Source organism: Astatotilapia calliptera, chromosome 9, assembly GCF_964374335.1.
Source record: "Astatotilapia calliptera chromosome 9, fAstCal68.1, whole genome shotgun sequence".
Taxonomy (NCBI): domain Eukaryota; kingdom Metazoa; phylum Chordata; class Actinopteri; order Cichliformes; family Cichlidae; genus Astatotilapia; species Astatotilapia calliptera.
Window position 1 is genome coordinate 4,903,214 of NC_137430.1, and position 17,799 is coordinate 4,921,012.

Consider the following 17,799-nt stretch of genomic DNA (forward strand, 5'->3'; position numbering starts at 1 on the left):
ATGATTAATACATGTAATGTTTTTTTTATATGAACACTATTGTGATCAATATGATACATATAAATATGGATTGTGTATTTATCTTTACTATGTGCAGGGCAATTTATTTACTTAGTACAGTGGATATTTTTTTTGGGGGGGGGGGGGGGGTACTTACTTAGTACTTAGTTCCTCCTACGCCGAGCGGCGCATCGGGCAGCTAGTGATCTCCATCGATGTCGGTCAGCAGCGACTGCTTCAGCTTCGTCGACAGTTCTCAGATCGTCCATAAATGTTCGACGCCATGTGGTCTTTGGTTGGCCTTGCTTTCGCTTGCCAGTTCGTGGATGCCATGTCATGGCAATCTTAGCTGGGCGATGAGGCGGTAGGCGTAAAATATGTCCCGCAAAGCGAAAGCGTCTTTCTGCAACAACATCGGCTAATGGGCGGGTGCCTGCTCTTCGTAGGACCTCCTCATTTGTTATTCGGTCCCGGTAGGAAATTCTCAGGATTCGCCGCAAGCCACGTTGTTGAAGCACGTTCAGGTGTTGAATAGTTGCACTTGTTGAGCGCCAGGTTTCACTAGCGTAAAGTGCAGTAGGGAAGACGATAGAGTTCAGTAGTCTGATCTCGACCCTTACATTCAGGGAAGTCGAGTTCCAAATAGGTTGGAGACGTCGCAGGACACCAACTGCCTTCCCTACTCTGGCGTCGACATCCCGATCAGAGACCCCGTCATTCGAAATGATGCTGCCAAGATATGTAAAATTCTCCACCTCTTCAGCACGTTGTTGGTTGATCATGACAGGAATGCGGGCACGTGCATAGCCAACTCGGAGTACCTTGGTTTTTTTGGCGCTGATTCTTAATCCAACTTTCGTTGCCTCCCTCTGCAGGGCCACGGTCAACTTTTGGAGGTCTTCCTGAGTCGAGCCCAGCAGGGCGATGTCATCTGCGAAGTCCAAGTCAGTGAGATTACGCGCTTCGTGCCAGGGCACACCGATGCCAGCTTGGTCAACTGATCGTCGCATGATGAAGTCAATTACCAACAGGAAGAGGAAAGGGGATAGCACGCATCCTTGTCGGACGCCAGTATTGATCTTGAAGAAGGCTGTGCAGCCGTCATCCGTCCGGACGCAGCAACGGGAGTTGGAGTAGAGACAACGAAAGGCATCTACAAACTGCTGAGGGACTCCATAGTGGCGTAGGATAGCCCATAGAGTCGGCCGGTGGACGCTGTCAAAAGCCTTCTCGAAGTCAATGAAATTAATAGAAATCTTCTTTTGGTATTCCAATGTTTGTTCAATGATCATGCGGAGGGTGAAGATTTGCTCGACGCATGACCGGCCACTCCGAAACCCAGCCTGCTCTTCTCGCAATCGTTCGTTCACTGCGTGTCGTAGCCGATTCAAAAGAGCGAGGCAAAACACTTTCCCGGGTACCGACAGCAACGTGATGCCCCGCCAGTTGTTACAGTCACCCAAATCACCTTTTTTTGGAAGTTTGATAATGGTGCCTTTTGTCCAATCATCGGCTACATGTGATGTTGACCAGCAGGCGTTTAGGAGTCTTGTAAGGGCGGCTTACAAGGGGGGGGGGGGGGGGGGGGTATTTTACATTTTCCTGTTCATTTTTGACTGCTTTATTTATTTTAGTTAATCAACTCATTTGTTTGTAACCTGTTTAAAAATGTAATTTATTAGAATGTGTTGAAATATTAAAAAGGTCGAAATCCACCAACACTAGACGTTCAGCAGATGACCAAAAAAAAAGCCTGGCTTTACAAAACAGCCCATTCAGTGGACCAAAATTGGAAGTCCAAAAATGACTTATAAATGTCACTTTTTGCAGCAGGAATGGGCGGCTGACAAATCTGCAGCAAGTACAGGATGGTATGATTTAAATATGGACAAAAACCTCAAAGGAATATTTCCATTCCTCCATTACTTCAGGAGTCTGTGTCAAGAAGAATTTGGGTGGTTCTCATAGATAGACAGACAGAGTAGCAGCACATTTAGCAAAATTAAAAATTGTAATTTAGTTAAGTAAATGTAGTAAAAATGTTTTATACGAGAATCAACTTCAAAAATGAGAGGGCTTTGGAAATATGGAAAACACTGTGCATTTTCACATCCTCTGATAAGTGTATCTCAAAATTTTGGGAGCTTTTCCACTACACTGTGCAAAAGTAGGGCTATCGTTTACCCAGGATGTTCAAACTTACACACTACCCTGTCCATTCAAATGTAATCCCAATAGGTCAAGTCATGCATTGCAGTGGGAACTGTTGCTAATCAAGTAAAGGCTTCTTTGTAGCTATGTGTCAGGCCCGTGTGTGAATTGACTGTTGGCAGTAGCGGTTTTAGATACAGGCGACACGGGCGGTTGCCCGGGGCGGCATCGTGGTGGGGGGCGGCATCACAGGCATCGGCAAAAAAAAACAATTATTGATTTTCCAATGCCTGACTAAAGCTGGCAAGGAAACAAAAAAAATTGTCTGCACTTTGTGGAAAATTGTTTATTTTAGCATTTTAGCATTGGTAGATTTTTTTTTTTTTTCAGCCAGCGCATACTGGGAATGGTACAGGCACCGATCGGTTTTCTATCGCCCATTTGCTGGGAGTAAGGGCGCCCTCCGTTTGCGAGGTGCGCCTGCTGCTTGCGGCGCAGAGAGGAGAGGGCGGGGCGGCGGGGGATTCTCTGGCTGGCTGGAGCAGCATCTAATAATCAACTCACAAAATAAAACAAAATAAAAACAAACCAACAAACACAAAAACACCAGACATCATGATACAGACTTATAATTTGCACCAATGTTTTTTCGAAATTCTGTACATGAAAAGTGAGCACGAGAGCCCTCGGTGCGCCTGCTCGCTGCTGAAGTCAAAGTAAACGTTATTGTCATTTCCGTTACAGTCCAGCATATAGAGACGAGACGACGAGGCTCCAGTTACAGCAGTGCAAGTAAACAAACAATATTTATAAGAAGAGTAAGAAAATAAATAGACACTTTAGGACTCGGGGTAAAGGATCAATAACAATTTAAAATTTACAGTTTGATGATTTAAAGTCTCACACAAGCCGTCGAAAGGGGAGGGGCCTGCTTCCAAATAGAGCACATTTCATTTATAATGTTGTAAATCCAAGCCCATTATGTATTCATGATTTGAATCCTGGGTTGTGTGAAATCTCAGAAATACACCTTAGACAAAGTGAATCTGTGAACTAAGGTGTAGGTCTAGTAGGTTAAGTTGTGGTGATCCTCGAGTTGGGGGATTTGTGTTCATACTGGAGTGCAAAATTAAAACCAATGGAAGATGGACAAGAAAAGTTCAAAGCCATCAGGTCCTCAGTTTAGAAAAAAGAAAAAAGAAGAGGAGGAGAAATGAGCAAAAGATGCAGGTAAGCAGATGTGTCATTGGATAATGGCAGCTCATCCTGAAACAATCAGAATCAGAATATTATGTGAGTTACAGTTGCTCCAAGAAGAAATGGTAAAAATAGCAACAGTAACAGACTAAACTCCAAAGGAGGGACATGGGAAGATGGGGTAAGAGAGACAAACAACCATTCACGCTCACATTCACAACTATGGGAATTTAACCTGACTCCACTAGACATCATAGTGGCATGGTGGTTAGCACTATTGCTAAGGCAGCACACTATAAGCTAATTGAGGCAAAATATAACAGTCAAGCAAAGAAGCAGGTGTCCCATGAAACATGTTACAAGGAAAAGCCTAAAATGCCTTCAATACAGAAACTGGCAAAGAGTGAAGGGCAGACACAGACTAAATACACTGGAGGGAGGCGGATAATAAGACACAGGTGACACAAATCAGGGTGTTGCAGGCAGTCACAGCGGAGGGAAACACACAAGGGCATGATGTGACAACTGGAAAGACAAGGGAGCTGAATATGTCAAAATAAAATGGGAAACATGTCAAGCAAAGCATGGAAACAAGGAAAATATCAAGAAGAGTGTGTGAGATGATGTGTGACAGGCCATTTATCATAACTGAATGCAACTTTTTTATGATAAAATGGAAAATGATGATACTTTTTAAAAATTTGGGCTCAAATACACAGTTCTGTGATAAGCTTTCTAAAGCCCTCCTTCAGTATATAGACGATGAAGAAAATCTTCCTATGAACCAGCTTTTCTTAATTAAAATGAGCTTTAAACTCACATTCCTGACATGTGTCAAATCTTGGATATGAGGAGACTTCAAAGCTTCCTCCCTGCTGTTTCTTGACATTCGTGATGTCCAAGGTAGGTCAGATGAAGTGTAGTGGGAAAAAAAGCACAGCAACTCTAGTTCTTGTTACAAGGGTAGTCTAATTAACATTTTAATTAACACGAAATATTCTTAACTCAGGGCCATCCTTGGAGCCATGTCTGGGAAAGATTCATTACATTCAGTGTTAGTCTCTCTACCGCTGCCCTGTGACATTCTACTTTGACAAATGTCATCTTCAGGAAGAATAAAGAGATTTCAATGGATTACCCTCCCCGGTGTGCAAGCCAAAATGTTTTAGTTACAGTGGAGAGCATGTAGTTTTCGCAGCAGGCAGACTGAGTTGACATTTAAAAATAAACCCAGATGTTTGAAAATTGAAGTCATTTTGAATATGGATTTCAAACCATTCATTATGAAACAAACATGATGTGGAAGTACTTGATGTGGAGCTTGACATGAGACACAACTTTACATGTCCAATGGCTCAAAATAAATGGACTTCTAAGAGAAAAAAACGTAACTCTGAGACGGGATTGTTTTTCGTTTTATAGGTATTATTCACATGCAAGAAACTATCCCTGCATACTTGTTAAATATGTGCATTGAATTATTGAATGAAAGTATTTTTGGAACTGAGTACAATAACCTCTGTTTTATCTCAGTTTATTAGAAAGAAATTAGAGGTCATCCAGGCCTTTAGGTCTAATACTAATACTGTTTCTGTGCTGTGAGTTCCGAATCATCTCCAGATTATCAGCCAGTCAACTACTCTTTGAAGATTTTTTTTTAGAAAAATGGGTGTTTGGACATTGGCCTATAATTAGCTAAGAAAGCTGGGCCAAACAATGGCTCTTTAAGTAATGATTTAATTAGTGCCACCTTGAAGGTCTGTGCTATGCCATTAATAGAGATACATTGATTATATATAAATGGTAAATGGCCTGTATTTGTATAGTGCTTAAGACTGCATTAATTAATGGTAGGATTTGTTTGAGCAGTCTTGTAGGAATCAGCTCATTGACTGTTTGGACACAGTGGTTACTGAAGTTAACTCAGAAATGTAATGATATGTCTGTGAAATGGAGTGAATAATTTTGTGCTTCAGCTTGGGGAGGAAAATTCTAGTATTTTATTAGTCTGTTTACTTTGCACTAATTAGCAGGTATCTTTCTAATTCAATTAATCGGCTTGATTTCTTGCAGTGGACACCGTGCACCATGTAAAAACCACCATTTATGCTCCACCACACATCAGTTCCTCACAGACTCATTGCAGCGCTATGAGACCTACGTGTTTCCAGCTTAATTACTTCAGCAGAAAATGTAGCCTGTATATATGTGATCTGCACAGGGCATGCTCTACAAACTACTTCTCACAGCTTGACGTATGATTCTAAATCCAAAAGTCCTCAACATTTGCTGTAATTATCATTAAAGCCACAGTTCACTCATAAACAGAAAATGTTCATGCTACCAATCTCGCCCCATAGTAATACTGGGGCTTTGAGACACCAGCTCAGTGAATCGCTAAATGAACATTTGTTTTATCTACAACCTGCCAGCTACCTAATGACTTAATTATTAATGTTTAATAAATCTTTAATTGCAGCCTCAGGTGGTTAATGCATCCACATAAGCCTCCTCACTCAGGTACCTGTACCAGGTTAGGGAACCAGGTTTACTGCATTACGACAGATAACCAGTTGCATATTTAGGCCAACAGGCAGTTTTCAGTACTCCTCACACCCCAACTTTGAACAAGGGGAGAAAACCCACACTGACACAGTGAGCTCATAGAATCAAACCCAGTATCCTCTTCTTGGTTTTATCTTCACTGAGCACCTTATAAACTTTACTTCCAGTCCTCATCATTGCTACCTTCTTGGTTTCTCAGACACAAACTCGTATACTCACCTAAAACCTTACATTCATATGACCAGTATTATCTGGGGAGCTCTAGTGAGCTGTAATAACTGTGGAGGTCACACTTATTGAAAATTCTTCTACAGTGACCTACACTGGTTTTGTTATCATTTTGATAGGAATTCTTCTTAATTGTAACCATCTCGTGAGAGAAGCCCCAATTTAACATTGTTTAAGTTTGAGGATTGTTTTAACTGAAACAGTGTTCATACATAGGAGGTCAGAGACCGTTTGACAAGTGGGAGGTGAAATTTAAATTGCATGTCTTTTGTCCTGTCTTCTTTCTCTCTCCCCAACTGGTCATGGCAGATGGCCCCGCCCCTCCCTGAGGCTGGTTCTGTCGGAGGTTTCTTCCTGTTAAAAGGGAGTTTTTCCTTCCCACTGTCGCCAAAGTGTTTACTCATAGGGGGTCATATGATTGTTGGGTTTTTCTCTGTATGTATTATTGTAGGGTGTACCTTAAAATATAAAGTGCCTTGAGGCGACTGTTGCTGTGATTTGGTGCTGTATAAATAAAACTGAATTGAATTGAAAGACAAGATACATATACGCTGGGAGGTCTAACGCACACAGCTGCAACTAATTAGGAAGTAAAGCAAATAAAGCCTCAGCTTCTAGGACCTGAAGAAGCTTCTTAGATGAGAGGTGAAACATCTTAACAAAACATAAAGAAGTCCAGTCGCTTTCTTTCAAAGCTCCTTAGACTACAATGACCTGGATGACTAAGAACCTACAGAGACACAGGAAAATAATACTACACTAAAAAGAAAAAGTACTAAAGGACTCGCACAACCCAAAAATCAATAATGAATCTACCAAAACAAACCATATTGTCACTGACTCATGGACCCTAATAGCTGTCCATCATCAGGAAAAGCAAAATAACTGATTTTCTTCTGATGTGTTACACTGTGCTAGATTGATGACAAAAATGTTTTCTTTCTATTCTTGCTTAGGATGAGTGCTACATCTCTGAAGTGACAACTTCAGTCTGTTTCCTCCATCTAGAAGTCAGTGAGTTTTTCGACCAAGCGCTAGACGGTTTCATATTTTGCTCTACAATATAAATATGTTGGCTATTAAGCAGCTGTTCCCATAGATGTTGTTTACTGACATGTGGATAAATGAGACTACAGAAGTTGCCAGAGACATTCATCATCTCCCCTCAAAGCAAACAAAAGAAGTTTAGTTGTTGTGTCAACGTGATCATACAACTGTGGCTTAGTTTGTTAATAGCCTAACGGTTGCATTTTACTTTACAAAATGACAAAAATAAGAACACCTCAAACACATTTGCTACAAACTACATTATAGTTTGTAACAAACTAATGTTACATACAAGAAAACTGCTTATAAATGAAATAGGTTGAAAGGGGGAAAAAACTTGACTTTAATAGAAGATTCTCTTTAGTGTTGCCTCACTGCTTATCTCCCCAGATGTGATACAAAATTAAATAACAGGACTCTCCTGGCACACGCTCTAGCACTACAAAGTCAGCTTTTACCACAATCTTTATGCTCAGCATTATAATTCTTGGTCTTTATTTAAGATTTATGTGTACATGTTTTTTTTTGTTGTCTCCATTGTTATTAATGTTTAGTGAGGAGGAAGCAGTGAAGACATTCTCTGTAACTCAGTGTAGAGAAACTATGACTCCAGCTCTGCATCATTTAATGCATTGTTGGAGTAACACTGCTGAGCCAGCTGAGCTGAATGAACACATCTGTGTTATATAAACAATGGTGTGTGGATACAAGCAGTCTAAAAATTTGTTCTATTATTATGAATGTAAAAGTAACCAGTTTCTTACAAAAAAGAGCCAAGTTCACTGGAAACAGTTCAAACCTGAGCTTAAATGGTGGCCATAGTCACGATCAACTCACCCGTTGGTTAAGGAGGTTCCTTTTTTGTTGCAGTTGTTGTTGTTACCATCTCAGTGCTTTTAAAGCAGATGTCTACATAGTAGCAATTTATCAATCACCGTGTAGGCCTTCCATAAAGCAAAGCTTGCTTTACCCTCCTTTTTGGTGAATGGGCACCATAATTTACAAAATAGGTGTTGTGTTGTATTGGATAAGACTTGAAACTAGAGACTATAAACTCATCAGGAAAGTGTTTACTGAGGTCATAGAGCAAGGAGTAGGCACATAGACTGCTACACAGCTGGATGCTAAGTACAGGACCCCCCACCCACACTCCCTGCAGGCCAGTAGAACGAATCCAGAATTAATGCAGGCTGTGCTTTTCAAAGCTACAACCATCTTTTATTCAGTATTTTAACATATGGGAATAAGAACATGCTGGCAAAGCATACAGTGCATTGTATTTTATTACTGTTTTTGACTTTTATCCACAACCACTAGAGTCATCTGTTTAAAGTCAATATAGACACATATGCCACAAATATTAATACAGTGAATGCAGACATACATCAAAAAAAGAAAAGGGAATAAAGACCAGGAGAGAATGACGCTGAAGAATTTACAGAAAAATAAAACCGAGGCCACAGTGCCTGCCGACTGTATTCTCTGTATGTCTGAGCCACACTATAGAATGGAGGTAACTATTTCCATTGCCTTTTCTCCTTAGGATATACACTGAGACTTTCCATTTGCAGCTAATCGTTTTGATTCAAACATGAATGAATAGTACGAAAACCCGATCAGCAAGAATTGATCATATATGAGGCAAGAGTGCAGGAAAGAGATGAAAGTGGCAAGTAATACTCCAACTAAACAGTGCTGTCATTATTGATTAGCCCACAGCTTTCTTACCAGTCTTTAATCTGTAGCATTATACAAATAATGCTACAGATTAAAGAATGCCGGTAGTAAGATCTCCTAGAGACGGAATTAATGTCTAAATATTATGCACATAGTGTTTGTGATCAATTTTAGAAGCTATGGTAATGATGGAGGTGTCAGGCGCGGAGCTCTGAATGGAAGCAGTGTGTTTATTTACAGTGAAACAAGGGTTGACAATAGTTCAAATGTGCAAATAGTGGTTAGTCATGTCCTCCTTCCCATGCTCAGACTGTGCGTGGTAGTGAGTATCTGTTCCTCCTCCAAGTGTCTTCTCATGCTCGTGAATCTCCTCTGTCCCAATTCCTAGTCGCACACAGACAGCAAACGGTAAATCACTTGATAGAGCTGACAACACTTTGCAACGCGAATGGCTTGTAAACACTACCAGGCTTAGTCCCAATACTCCAGCGCTGTCTGTCGCTCAGCCACACCATTAAATTGTCCAGCCTAAGATGGCGGATGATTGGCAGCAGAAGATGGCGGATGATTGGCAGCAGCTGGTGATGAATTGGTCTTAGGTGAGGCAGCTCAGAGCAGGAGAGGGGATTCTGGGAAGATGGCGGAATGAGCGGTTCAACTTGAGTGGGCTCCGAGGCTTATCCTAAAAAGAACCTCTTTTATGTCTAGACCACAGTCAAGTAAACCGGAATTAGAGGCAGACTAGTTATACTTGATCTCTAGAACTCAAAAACCTCCTCCCTGTGTTTCTCTCCGTCATTCTCGGCCACCTTCTCCGAAGCGTCGAAATGGCCAACATTAACAAAGATCATGGCTACCACCTAGCGGCTCTTCGCCAGGCGTGCGACGAAGAAGATATTGAATGGATGGAGCAGCAGCACGACTTATCACAAGACAGACCGCAAGTTGATCGTCACCACACACCGGCTAAAAGTCCAAATCCTAAAAAAAACGAAGGCTAACGAATCGCAGAAGCAAAACAAAGTTTCAAACACAGTTCTCCTCAATGCTATCCAAAAACTGGTATGTAAATTCGACACCCAAATGAACATTTAAAGAGTTATAAATTCTAACTGCAAGAAAACACAGATGCTGTAAGAAAAGTAAAGGAGTCCGTCGATGATAATATGGAAGCTGTTAAATCTGTGGTGGAAGATGTGAAACGTATTAAAATGCAGATGGCTACGCTGAAAAAAGAGAACGAGGCTCTACGAGAAATGTGTCTGGAGCACGCAAGATATAAGCGGAGATGGTCTTTGCTGCTAACTGGCGTTTCCAAAAAGGAGGGGGAGAACACAAGAGAAGAAATAATCAGAATTCTGACCAAGACAGTTCCTGCGAATGCCGAGCAGCTATGCAACACCGTGGATATAGTGCATTGGCTGGGTCAGAAGGGACGAGTCGGCGACAAACCTAGGCTGATCGTCACAAAGTTTCCCATGAGAACTGTTTGAGACCTAATGTGGAAGATGTCCAAGGAGGTGACGTTCTGCAAGGAGATGAAGATTTGGTTTAGAGAAGACTGCAAGGAAGACAGAGAAGCCCGCAAACGTCTGTGGCCGAGGGTGGAGGAGGCAAGAAGCAGATGGCTCAAAGCTTTCCTGACTATAATGACTATAATGAAATGATTTAAAGGCTTCTCTCTGCATTTTCGTGTGCTTACAAAGAGAAAAACAAAGACAATATTTTTAGATGTCATGGTGAAATTATTGGAACATTAACCGTTTCTCTAAGAGATGCATGTTGGTACTGACAAAATGCCTCTGACAAACAAAACAAATCCTCCCCATAATATCAAAATATACTGAGTGATATAGAAAAATATCAAAACATTATCAGAGTAAAAACAAAAAATATTCCACTGTAAGAAAGTGATTGGATTGATGGTCAAACTTGTTGCCCAGTCCAGGCTGATTCATTCACTGCTTACTTGAGTAGCCTAGCTCGTATCTCTGCAATACGTGGAGCCAACATCTGTGTTGCAGACAGCTGCTTGTATGAAGACATACATGTTGTGGAGCGTTTGATTATAAACATTTCCAAATATAAAGTGAGCCTTGAAAAGCTCATCAAAAAGCTCCAAGTAAACTGGTTGACTTGCCTGCTTGTCTAGAACTCCTCTTTGTTCCAACAGGTAGATAGGGTTGCATAGTGGAGCTGATGGCATGTTCCTGGATGCTTGTTCCACTCTGAGTATGAAAAAAATGAAAATATGTTGAATTACAAAATTTCTATTCAAACGCAATTGGTGCAGGCTTTCCCCATCAAAGTTCAAATCTATATTTTAACCAACATCCCCCGCCCCAAACAAAAGAATACATGGCAACAACAGCAATAAAATGGGTGTCGCATATTAAAAAAAAACAAAAACAAAAAAAAACAATGCAACTAAAAGAATGCCATTACTTTAAAGCCACTGTGCTTTACAGGTAGGAGTGAGTTTAAAAAATTGATTTCTCCAATTCAAATCAATTTTAGTTTGAATAAAGCAATATCGATTAATTAAATCCTGAATCGATCTTTAAATGTAAATGCATTTGAAAGAAACCCCAGAATCTCAGGTTAAATCTTATGGAACTATTTCAACAACCGCCAAACAGCTAAAAGTGCAAATGAGAGCATGTAAACAGATTCCGCACAAAGGCAAGGCAAGTTTATTTATATAGCACAATTCAACAACAAGGTGATTCAAAGTGCTTTACAGAGACATTAAAAAACAAAAACAATAAAAAGCATGATTTGTTGTTGATGAATTGCTTTTGTTTAGCTGGAGAAAATTGTGGCACAACCAGTCATTAATTTCCTCACTGCATTTACCAAGAGCCTGTACAGGGCCTTGGTCTCCTGGTGACATTGTGATATATATCTGTGTGTCATCTGCATAGCTGTGATAGTTTATTTTGTTGTTCTTTATAATCTGTGCCAGTGGGAGCATGTAAATGTTAAACAGAAGGGGTCCCAAGATGGAACCTTGGGGAACTCCACATGTGATACTTGTCTGCTCAGATGTGAAGTTACCTATTGTTACACCCCGGCCTAGGCAACCGGCATGCAACACAGGAAAAATAAAAATAAGGGAAAAAAAAACAAAACAACCACTACGGTTTTCCAAAAAACATATCCCAAAACGAAAGTATCGACAGCTATTTACATCAAAACAACAAACTATTTACAACCGGGGCGGGGGGGAGATGACAAACTGAAACACAAGGCTTAAATACATAGAGGGAGCAATCAGGGAATGGACCACAGGAGGGAAACACAGCTGGGGCAAATCAGAACTGACGAGACAAGGAAGCGTAAACTGAACACACTGAGATAAGACAGACTTTCAAAGTAAAGCAGGAAACACATACCGTATTTTCACGACCATAAGGCGCACTTAAAAGTCTTAGATTTTCTTCAAAAAGTACGGCGCGCCCTATAGCGCAGTGCGCCCTGTGTGTTGTAAGGAGGACGTAGTAGAGAATACCATGAGAACGCTAAAGGGTGAAGTGTGGGCGTTGATCGTATATACCGGACAATCGCACATACCTGTATAAAAGAACAGGTATGTGCATTATGTGGAACATCGTTGTTTTAACAACCCTGAAAATGGCAAAGAGACACGCTTATGAAGCACAGTTTAAACTGAAGGCCATCAGCTATGCGGAGGAACATGGAAATCGAGCAGCGGCGAGAGAATTTAAGATTAACGAATTGATGGTTCGCAAATGGAGGAAGCTAGAAAACAAACTCCGGCAGGTCAAGAAAACGCAGCTGAGTTTCCGCGGACGCGGGCGAGGTGGCCCGAGTTGGAGGAAAGACTCGAGCGGTGGATCATCGAGCAAAGAACGAGCGGGAGAAGCGTTTCGATGGTCACCATTCGGCTAAAAGCAGTTTCACTAGCTGAAGAGATGAACATTGAACATTTCCAAGGAGGTCCGTCTTGGTGCTTTCGTTTTATGAAACGGTGCCATTTTTCCATCCGGACCAGCACTACGGTAGCGCAGCAACTTTCAGCGGATTATAAGGAAAAGCTGGCCATCTTCCGCTCCTACTGCAGCAAACACATCGGTGACAAAAACATCCAGCCCAGCCACATCACAAACATGGACGAGGTCCCGCTCACTTTTGACATCCCGGTGAGTCACACTGTGGAGAAGAAGGGGACCAGCACGGTAGCGATACGCACAACGGGGTATGAAAAGTCGTCTTTTACTGTTGTGCTTGGCTGCCATGCTAATGGACAGAAACTGCCGCCTATGGTGATTTTTAAGCGAAAGACTTTGCCTAAAGAGAAGTTTCCAGCAGGAATCATCATTAAGGGACATGAAAAGGGCTGGATGGATGAGGAAATGATGAAAGAGTGGCTGAGGGAGGTGTATGTAAGGAGACCAGGTGGTTTTTTCCACGCATCACCATCGCTCTTAATCTGTGACTCTATGCGTGCCCATCTCACAGCCGATGTGAAAAAACTAGTGAAACAAATGAACTGTGAGCTTGCTGTCATTCCGGGAGGCCTGACAAAGGAACTCCAACCGCTGGACATCGGTGTGAACCGCCCGTTCAAAGTAAGGCTGCGAGCGGCCTGGGAGCGATGGATGACCGATGGGGACCACAGTTTCACCAAGAGTGGAAGGCAGCGCCGGGTGAGTTACGCCACAATTTGCCAATGGATTGTAGATGCTTGGGCTAACATGTCTGCTGGCACTGTTGTTCGAGCTTTCGCAAAAGCTGGCATCATTTCCGAGGAGCCGCACGGCACGGAAAGTGACTCTGACAGTGAAGAAAGTGAACCTGGCATGTTTGATGGAGATTTAGCGCAGCTGTTCAATTCAGACACAGAGGATGAGGACTTCGATGGGTTTAATTGATGATAAAAATGTGAGTACCAAACTTTGTTTTGCTCCTGCTTTATTTTTAAACACACACACTTGTATGCTTGTGTGTTGTTGATGATGACGATTACCGGTAATAGAAATGTGAGTAAGGTACCGAACTAAGGTTTGCTCCTGCTTTATTTTTAAATACGCATACGGTACTTGTATGCGCCCTATAATCCAGTGCGCCTTATGTGTGTGGTAAATACAGTAATGGCACACATAACTGAGACTGCGCCTTTTAGTACAGTGCGTCTTATGGTCGTGAATATACGGTAACAGTCACGCCTAAAACAAAACACTGACAACACCGAATCGTAACACTATTGATACAAAGTATTTCCTGTTTTCTAAGTATGTTTTGAACCAGTTTAGTACAGTTCCTGGAAGACCTGCCCAGTTCTCCAGTCGTTTGAGTAATATGTTGTGGTCGACTGTATCAAATGCTGCACTGAGATCCAGTAAAACTAAGACTGACATTTTTCCACTGTCTGTATTCAGACATATGTCATTAAACACTTTGGTCAGAGCGGTTTCAGTGCTGTGGTTCTGTCTAAAACCTGACTGGAAGGCATCGTAGCAGTTATTCTGTTTTAAGAAGTAACTGAGCTGTTGAGAAACTGCTTTTTCAATGATCTTACTTAAAAATGGGACATTTGAGATCGGTCCGTAGTTGTTCATTTGTGTCTCGTCAAGATTGTCCTTTTTCAGTATAGGTTTTATTACAGCAGTTTTTAGTGGTTCTGGAAACACACCTGATAATAAAGAAAAGTTGACGATCTGTAACAGGTCTGACTCTAAAGTCTTTGAGACCTTTTTGAAAAAACTTGTCTGCAGGACATCTAAACAGCAGGAGGAGGAGTTCAGTTGACCTACCAGGTCTTTGCTGTTAATAGGGTGAAACTGTTTCATGGTGTTTAAACAGTTTTTCGGTGGACACAGTACATATCCTGAATCTGCTGTTGATGTACCAAGTGCTTGTCTTTTGGATTTTTTCTGTGAAGAATTTGGCAAAGTCATTGCAGGCCATGGTCGAATGAAGTTCAGCTGCCACTGACACAGGAGGGTTTGTTAGCCTGTCAACTGTAGAAAATAAGACCCGAGCATTATGGCTGTTTTTAGTGATGATGTCAGAGAAGTAGGACCTCCTTGCATTCCTCAGTTGTAAATTATAATTGTGAAGTTTCTCTTTATAAATGTCATAATGAACCTGGAGGTTTGTTTTTCTCCATCTGCGCTCAGCTTTCCTACACTCTCTTTTTTCATTTTTCACTAGTGTGGAGTTTCTCCATGGAGACTTTTTCCTTCCAGAGATAACCTTCACCTTAATGGGAGCAATAGTGTCCATTACATTTAACATGCTAGCATTGAAGCTATTGACGAGCTCATTGACTGACCCTCTGGACAGGTCAGGTGTTAATGGGAAGACCTGGTTAAAAATTGCACTACTGTGTTCAGTTATACACCGTTTTGTGATCACTGTTGTTGATATATTTATGTGGGCTGAGATTTTACTTTCAAAGAAAACACAGTAATGATCAGACAGGCCCACATCAGACACAGTAACCTCTGAAATGCTCAGGCCTTTGGAGATCAGTAGGTCGAGAGTGTGTCCTCTATTATGTGTGGCCTCTGTTACATGCTGAGTCAGCCCAAAGTTGCCCAGAGTGTTACTCAGGTCTTTAGTCCCTTTGTCCTGAGGGTTGTCCACATGGATGTTAAAATCCCCAACAATAATTACACAGTTGAAATCAACACAGATCACAGACAGCAGTTCACTGAGGTCATTAAAAAAGTCTGTGCAGTATTTGGGAGGCCTGTAAACATTAAGAAACACAACTTTGGATGGGGCCTTCAGCTGTAAAGCCACATATTCAAAAGACTCAAAACTTCCAGGAGATAGCTGCTTACATTGAAATGATTCATTAAATAAGACAGCGACCCCTCCTCCTCTCCTGCTCGCCCTGACCTCACTGATAAAACTGTAGTTAGGAGGGGTCGTCTCGATGAGAACAGCTCCACTGTTACTTTGGTCCAACCAAGTTTCAGTTAAAAACATAAAATCAAGGCTGTGCTCAGTGATTAAATCATTAATTAAAAATGTTTTCCCAGCTAAAGATCTAACGTTTAACAAAGCCAACTTAAGTGTTTTAGAGGTATTATTTGCCCCCTCGTGTTTGGGAGCAGTCTGTGACACACAAGGTATGTTTACTATGTTTAAAGATCTTTTAGAGTGCAGCTCTCTGTGTTTTGACCAGGCCACATGTCTCCTTCTGTCACCTGAAAGTACAGAAATTTTAAAACCTTCTAGTAAACAGGGTCCCAGCTTCTCCTGGGAAAAGTCACCACTGCCATAATCCTCGCAGCCCGGACCCTCCACACATCACACATCAGACTGCGGAGACAGGGCATGAAGGTGGTAAGGAGGAACTAAGGGGGGGGAACTGCTTTCAGTCAATTGCAGAGTGTCACCAAAAGATTGGTGATTTCTTTCTTCAGAAAAACTTTAATTTGGATAGTTAGCTATACAAGTACCTAAGTGCTCGCTGAAAATACATCATTTGATTGTTGCGATTTTCTCAGTATTATTCCAAGGTGACAGTGTAAAGTGTGTTTGTACTATATGAATAAAATTGAACTAGATCAAATTTCACATTCTTTTGATAGCTTTCATTCTTAAATATTTTCACCTGTAAACCTGCAACTGAGTATAAAACAGAAAGATAAAAGTGTACAGTCTGTGTGATCATTCACACATTTTGCACTGCAGATCACCAAAACTATTCCCAGTAAACATTACTTCATTCATCAGTTTAATCTAGTCTAATAAACAGATACTGTCATGCGCCGTGGTGCGCGGGCACGAAAGGATCCAGGCGCAGACTCCGAGCTAACAAAAAGACACTTTATTAAAACAACGAAAGGCGACCCGGGGAAAGTAGAGAGCAAAACAGAAACTAAAAATCCGGGGAAACAATGACACGAGGAAGCCGGGATCGGGACGGCGGGGGGCTGCAATAGAAAGGGGAGATGATTACTAGGGAGCCAGGAAGCGGGGAGAACATATCAGGACTGAGTTAGAGTAGGGGCTTACGATAGAACGGAACCGTGGGAGCTCGGGAGGGAAGTGTGGCAGTCCGTGGGGGCAGGAAGTCCGTGGAATGGCGAGTGGGCCAGGTGAGCACCGCGAGATCCAGTTGAGCCGGAGGACAGGCAGGTAGCAGACGCCGAGTAGAAACCTGGACAGAAGTAGGCAGGTTAAACAAAGTTCCAAGCAGAAGAGAATGCACACTTTTCGTGGAAGTCTGGTTACCACTGTGGGGATGACTACGGACTGGCGTGGAGCATCCGTCAGCGCCGGATTAAGTGGATCTCCGTGTAATCACCGGGATGGAGAGCAGGTGTGCTGGTGATGGCCCAGCCCGGGGGTGTGGCTACCCGAGCATCACGCATTCCACAGACACAGGACCACGGACCATGACAGATACAGTTTAAAAGAAGTTAAATGAGTTTTTTTTGGCATACAAACTTTGTGAAAGATCCAAAACTAGATGTGGGGGTTACATCTCAGATAGGTAGAACTTTGTTGTTTGCTGGGTTGTTACTTGTTTAGACTTCTGTTTGAATTATCATCATGACCTACATGTTTTCTGTTAGGTTACAGCATATTATTTTGATTTATCATTTACATTTCTTTAAACTGATAATGATAAGTATCAGCTATCATTTTTCTATATTTTGAGCAGGAGAGTTTTTACTTGTGTGCCAGTACAGAATGTCTTGCGTGCTCAATCATCCAGGAAAGTAAATCTCCAAAAAGTTGATTCTGTTCATCTGGGCGTAGCGTTTTGTGGGAGAAACGTCACTTGGATGAGTGACGAAACGTTTATCCCACAAAACACTACATCCATCACCTAGTTGGTTGGTCAGTGTCTGCTAATAGACGTGCATTAGTTTATGTTAGCTAACTAGTGACAAATCCAATAACTTAATGGAAAACAGGGACACTAAAAATAAGAAACAGTCCAGGGTG

General features: G+C 41.8%; 1 long non-coding RNA gene across 1 annotated transcript; it reads right to left on the reverse strand.

Annotated features, from left to right (window-relative positions):
• Positions 1 to 16,657: 16,657 nt before the first annotated feature.
• LOC113029640 (uncharacterized) lies at positions 16,658 to 17,209 on the reverse strand. Its single transcript, XR_003273453.2, has 3 exons — positions 17,080 to 17,209; positions 16,861 to 17,005; positions 16,658 to 16,778 (listed from the first exon to the last, which is right to left on the reverse strand). It is a non-coding gene; the product is annotated as an uncharacterized LOC113029640 (long non-coding RNA).
• Between the last annotated feature and the right edge of the window lie 590 nt (positions 17,210 to 17,799).